Genomic DNA, 6,568 nt, shown 5'->3' with positions numbered 1-6,568 from the left:
TGTGGCTTTGCGCTAAAAGCCCCCAGAGCGGCCGCACTTTTGAGGGCTACACTGTAGAGCTCCACGGCAGCCACGCTCCGCTGACTGTAGCCACTTTGTTTCCTCTGCCCCTCTTTTGATTCTCTGGCTATCATCCTTGGAGAAATCCCCAAAGCGGTGCTAACATTTGCTCTTGATAATAAGGCCAGCCGGCCTTTGGGTGCCTTCCAGTGATCCCCGGGCTGTGGGGAGGGGTGTGGAGAGTGGCACTCTGGCCAATGCTTTCACAAAGGCAGCGAGTTTGGTATGGAAACCGTGTCTCCCAGTTTTTACCAGCCCGGGAGTAAAACCAGTTATGGGCACAGCGGCAAACAATGGTGCTCTGTGCCCGCCTGTGTCTGAGACTCCTACGCTTCTGGAAGGTCCTGTCAGTTGGCGGGGTGGATGGGGCAGGCTGGCCTCTGCTTTGAGGTCTTCGCTCCTTGCCAGGCAGGCGCTCTGCTTCGTCCTTTCCCCTTTGGGCCCCGGTCTGTTTCCTTTTTCAGACTGCCGTTGCTTCTGCCGCACGTCAGGATGGTTGCTGCTCAACCTGGCCCGGTCGAGACGAGGCTAAGGTGCAGCCCGACGGAAAGTGGACTCTGTAGACGTACGGGAAATGCGCTCGCTGTCTCGTCTGGGTCACTTCGACCTCCTCCCGTTCCTAATGGACTGAGGTGTCTCTGGGTTTTGCTGACTTGAAACCTTGCTCTCCTTGCTTCTCGGTGTCAAGTTGTCCTGCACAGAAAGGTGACGAGGCAAGATCTGTGGAACATTCATTTTCTGTCAGAAATCTGTCCATTCCGAGAAGTTTTATGAGCGTCACGATAAACACCATATCCAACAGAGACGGGCAGTTTCGGTCTTTGAAGTGACACCATATTTTAGTGGGATGTCCCTGCCCTGCCTTTGTCTAATTGCCGGTTTGACCTGGAGTGAGTGGGCCTGTCTGTGCGCACACAAGGTCTGGCCTTCCGTAGGTATTTCAGACATGCGCACGGCGAGAGGGAGAGGACATCTTCCTCTGAGCACGTCCGTGTCCAGCGATGCGTTTTTTAAATAGAGGCCAACCTCATAAAACAAAATCAGTTATTTTATTTATTATTTTTTTAAATGTTTATTCATTTATTTTGGGAGAGAGAGAGAGAGAGATTGAGAGCAGGGGAGGAGTAGAGAGAGAATCACAAGCAGGGTCCATACTGTCAGCGCAGAGCCTGATGCAGGGGTCAGTGCAGAGCCTGACACAGGTCTCCACCTCAGGAACCATGAGATCAAGACCTGAGCCGAGATCAAGAGTCGGTCGCTTAACTGACTGAGCCGCCAGGTGCCCCTAAAATTAATTATTTTAAAGTGAACAATTCAGTGGCATTTAGTATGTTCATGATGTTGTACAACCACTACCCCTCTCATCCAAAAACAATTTTATCGCCTCAAAAGGATTCCCGGTGCCCATTAAGCAGTCTCTCTCTCTTCCTGCCTACCTGCAAACCAGGAACTAGTAATCTTTTTTTTTTTTTTTAATCTCCATGGATTTACTTATTCTGGATATTTTGTATAAAATGGAATCATACAGTCTGTGGCTTTTTGTCTCTGACATTTTTAATTTGGCATAACCTTTTCAAGGATCATTCATGTTTTAGCATAAATAAGTATTTCACCCTTCTTTAAGGGGTAATGCAGTCCCATTGCATGGATATACTACAGTTTGTCTATCCATTCAGCTGTAGATGAACATTTGTGCTGTTTGCACCTTTGGAGATTGTGAGTTGTGATGCTGTGTGTGTGCAGGGACTTGTTTGAGTACCTGCTTTCGGTTCTTTGAGATATACACCTAGGATCAAGTGACATGTTTCGAATAATTCCTTGGTTGAGAAGAGTTTGGCCTGATGCTTTCTATGTCTGTGATGAAAGGAAGCCCCTCCACCCACCGTCACAGGTTTCTGATGTGTCGTTGAACCTTGGCCAAGTGAGGGCGGGTGGGAGGCACCAGTGGCCATTTGGTAGCTTACGCTCACCTTGCCCACTTCAACAGTGGGACCCTGGGGTAGGTCTGCCGTGGAGGGGTTTTGCTGATGTGATTGAGGTCCCTCAGCAGTTAAATTTAAGTAAAGGAGATTATCCTGGTGGGCTTGGCTGAACCAGCGGAAGTGATTTACGGAAGGCTCCGGCATTCCTTGAGCCAGACTCCGAAAAGCAGGTTTACACCTGCCATTCCTTTTTTGGATGAGCCCTTCCTAACTACCTGCCCTACAGATTTTGGACCTGTGTGTCCAGCTCCGCAATCCACAATCATGTCAGGGAATTCTTGTCATAAATTTCTCACCTCTCTCTTTCTTCCCTGTGTCTCTCGCTCTCGTTCTATCATCTATCTATCATCCCTCTATCTATGTATCTATTTATCCGTCAATCAAGCTATCATCTATCTATTTATCTACCTACCTACTTACCTATCCATCCATTTATCTCTTCCACTGGTTCTGTTTTCCTAGGTGAATCCTGAGTGATACTGAACAACAACTCAGACTCTTCCTTAAAGTTTGGCCGAGCATCTTCCCATAGGCCAAGCAGGTGATGAGAATGGGTGAATGTTTCAGGTGGTGACTGAAGCCAACATAACCACTTGGACCAAATATGGGTCTTACCACCTGCTGCTCATAGGGAATGGAGCTTAGGATTTTTCAGGAACATATAGAAACAGACTTATGGATACTTTTTTAATGTTGAAAACTAATTGGAGCTCCTTAAAAACAGGGCTGAGACTACTTTTCTCTGTTGAGCACAACGCAAAACACGACATGGAAAGCACACACGAGAAGACACGGAAGGGAGACAGGAGAAGGCGCACTGGCTCGGGACTGTGGGCCCAAGGAAGGATACGATGGTGCATTCTCTGGTTTTCCTTTCGCCTCATGTATCCCAGACTCGGAGCTGAAGAAGCTTGTGACCTGGAGACAGCATGTCGCAGACAAAATAGGCCCCAGGAGAAGCACTGCCCACAGCCAAAGGGGCAGGAGAGAGGCAGCAGGTAAACCAGACAACTCTAGACGATGCCTGCTTCGCTCCAGCCACACGCCGTGGCCAACGGTCCTGCGCCCCTGTCCTTCCACCAGGAGAGGCCTAGGCGGGTGCCCAAGTGTCTGCATCGGCCAGGCTGTAAGCCCCCCAAATCCTGCCGAGTGGGATGACATATCAGGAGAGACCACATTAGAGCCCGGACTCCCAGCCCCACTACAGTCTGAATTGTGTCCCCCAAATGCATTTGTTGGAACCTTTGAAGGGCCTTTAGGGAGATGATTAAGATGAAACAAGTCGTAGGATGGAGTCTTGATCTGATAAGATTGGTGACTTTATAAGAAGAGGAGAAAAGGACATCTCTGTCTCTCCCCTGCAAGTATGAGCACCAAGGAAAGGCCGTGTGGGGACACAGTGAGAAGACCACCACCTGCAACACACGGAGAGACTTCTCACTGGGCAGTGCCCACCATCTTGACTTTTGGCATCCAGACCCGTGAGAAAGTCACATCTGGTATTTAAGCTGCTCAGGGTATGGTAACTTGGTGTGGCAACCCGAGCCAAGACAGCCCCTGTCACGTATCAGGTGGCAACAAGGTGCCCCGCATTCACCATGGTTTGGTGTCAGAGCTGCCTAATGGAGAGACAAGACATTTGTCGCTGCCCCAGGGTAACAGGGCCACTCCTCGAATGGCGTCAGCTGAGGCACAGCAGCTCCTCCCTGCCAGGGAGGTATGGGTCCAGGGGTCCCAGAACTAGCCCCCCACGACCTGGCAGTGATGACTCTCACCCTTGGGTGCCCACCCAGTGCAGTTGAGCGACCTGCACTGCTGCCCCCTTCTGGAAGTGATGAGGCGGTGAAGCAGTGTCAAAGGAACCCGCTAAAACCCAAGGTTGAGGTAAGATCGTGGCCCTTCTAACGTATGACCAAAATGTCCAGGCTTCAGTTGAAAATCACTCGTCACACCAAGAATCAGGGAGATCTCAAAGGGAATGAAAAAACCTAGTCAATAGATGCCAACACCAAATGACAGAGACGTTAGAATTAGCTAAAAAAGATTTCCAAGAAAGCCTCCACAAAATTATGTCAAGAAGCTACTATGAACACACTTGCGACAAAGGAAAAAAATAGGAAGTCTGAGGAAAAGAAATAGAGACTCTCCGCCATGAAATAGAAAGTCTTAGCAAAATACTAGATGATGTAAGGGAACAGATGGAGGTTTTCAAACTGAAGGATACCGTCAGCGAGATAAACAACTGGATGGATGGGCGTGACAGGAGGAAGGGACAGGGGTGGGATCTGCGAGCTGGAAGTAAACTCCACAGCAAGGAAACAGACAATCCGTTTAGAAAACGGGCAAAAGTCATGAACAGACATTTCACCCAAGAGGATATACAGATGGCAGAGAAATACCTGAAAAGATGTTTAGCGTCACGAGCCACCGGGGAAGTACAAGTTAAAACCCAACGAAATATTCACATTTATCATAATGATCAAAATTTAAAAAAATAGTGTCAACATCAAATTCTGGTGCAGATGTGAAGAAACTGGCTCTTTCATACATTGCTGACTGGCGTGTAAAAAGGGTGCAGCCAGTTTGGGAGAGAATTTGGCAGCTGTTTAAAAAGTAAAGCACACTTACCCTATGATCCAAAAATCACACTTCTCACACTTACCTCAGAGAAGTGAAACTTATTTTCACATGAACACCGGATGTGGATGTTCAAAGTAGCTTTATTATTTCATAGTAACCCCAAACTGGGGACATCCCGGATGTCCCTCGGCGGGGTGAGTGGTTAAGCAAGCTTTGGTCCATCCACACCAAGAAACACTCTTCTGCGACAAAATGAAATTTTGCTGATAGAACAGCCTGGAGGGATCTCCAGAGAATTATGTTGAGTCAAAACACCAATCCTAAAAGTGACATACAGTTTGCTTTCATTTACACAACACTTTTGGTCTGCTAAAATGATGTAAATGGAGAACAGATGAATGGTTATGGGAGATGGAGCTGGAACAGTGAGGGACTGGCTGTACCAGGGCCACTTGAAGGACCCGGGTGGGGCGGACATGTGAGATGCGTGACTGAATCAGTGCTACTGTCCTGATTGTGCTGTTGCAAGATCATTTGATGAGAGGTCACCACTGGGGACACAGGGTAAATGGTACCTGGGATCTGTGTTGTTTCTTGCAACTGCATGCAAATTTACAGTTAACCTCGAAATGAGAAGTATAATTGAAAACAATAACAACAAAGATTGGTATGTGAGTTTGCAGGATTCGTCATAGGAGGTCTGAGGCCCCTTCTCCTAACACACAGAGTGTCCAGCACAGGGACAGTAGTCTCTGGATGCCAGAGTCCTTAAACTAACTGGGCAGTCCTTTCTTGTTGCTGATGGACATCTCGAAAGCCCTTCATCATTGCAGGTGATGAACATTCCTCATCAGTAGGAAATGGGAGAGAGTGAAGACGTGTGTGTGTGTGTGTGTGTGTGTGTGTTTAATGTTTATTCTTGAGAGAAAGAGGGAGAGAGAGCATGAGTGAGCAGGGGAGGGGCAGAGAAAGAAGGAAACACAGAATCTGAAGCAGACTCCAGGCTCCAAGGTGTCAGCACAGAGCCCGACGTGGAGCTCGAACTCACAAACTGAGATCATGACCTGAGTCGAAGTCGGACGTTCAATCAACTGAGCCACCCAGGCGCCCCGACTTATCTATGTTTCTCTAAACTGTCAAATCCTTTCCTGGGATTCTCTTTCCTTCACAAAACCTAATTTGGCCCTCACAGTGGAAGCACCAGGTAGGGATGTGTAGCCATCACAGAGCGATTCTAAAACGCATCTGGTCACCCCAGGCTCACCTCTGCGAGGCCATGTATAAAAGGCAGCATGGGAAATTCTGAGCTGTCTTGACAGATGGACCCCACCATTTTCAACACATCCATATGACAAAGTGCGTGAGCAGGGAGACTGAGCTCTTTGGGGCTCTGATATGATTGTTTCACAAGATCAAGAACCTTTCAGAGACTTTTTTTTTGGTTACTGTTCCAATGAGCTAATTATAGGACATCAAGTCAACTGGCAGTATCTTCATGACTTACAGACTTAGCGTGATTTAGCAGGTGACAGTTTTGGAAATACAGTATTAACCATGAATCATATCTCAGCTTTTAAAAACAGTGTTTCTCACATTATGGGACAACATAGATTTCTTTATGCCCAGTGATCATCTGTTTATTTAGTCCACATTTTTTTTTAGATACTTAAACCATGCTCTTCTGACCCAAGGTCTTATATATATGCATCTACAGTCTTATGTAACATTTTAACTTTTGGAAAATAGTCATCCCTTATTGAAACACGAAAAAAAGGAGAGGAAGTCTCAAAAAACAAAGACTTTATCTTGTATTCATGCTCTTGTGATATTTGGCACTGAGAGAAATGACTTCTAGGTTCTGCGTGAAGGCTCTTTATAGGAAAAATTTCCTAAAGTCAGAGCTGTGTTCCCTGCATGGACAAACGAGATATTTTTGCCTTTTTATT

The sequence above is a fragment of the Acinonyx jubatus genome, chromosome D3, assembly GCF_027475565.1.
Source record: "Acinonyx jubatus isolate Ajub_Pintada_27869175 chromosome D3, VMU_Ajub_asm_v1.0, whole genome shotgun sequence".
NCBI classification, from domain to species: Eukaryota; Metazoa; Chordata; class Mammalia; order Carnivora; family Felidae; genus Acinonyx; species Acinonyx jubatus.
The sequence above is the reverse complement of the archived record's forward strand: the minus strand, read 5'-3'. Positions refer to the sequence as shown.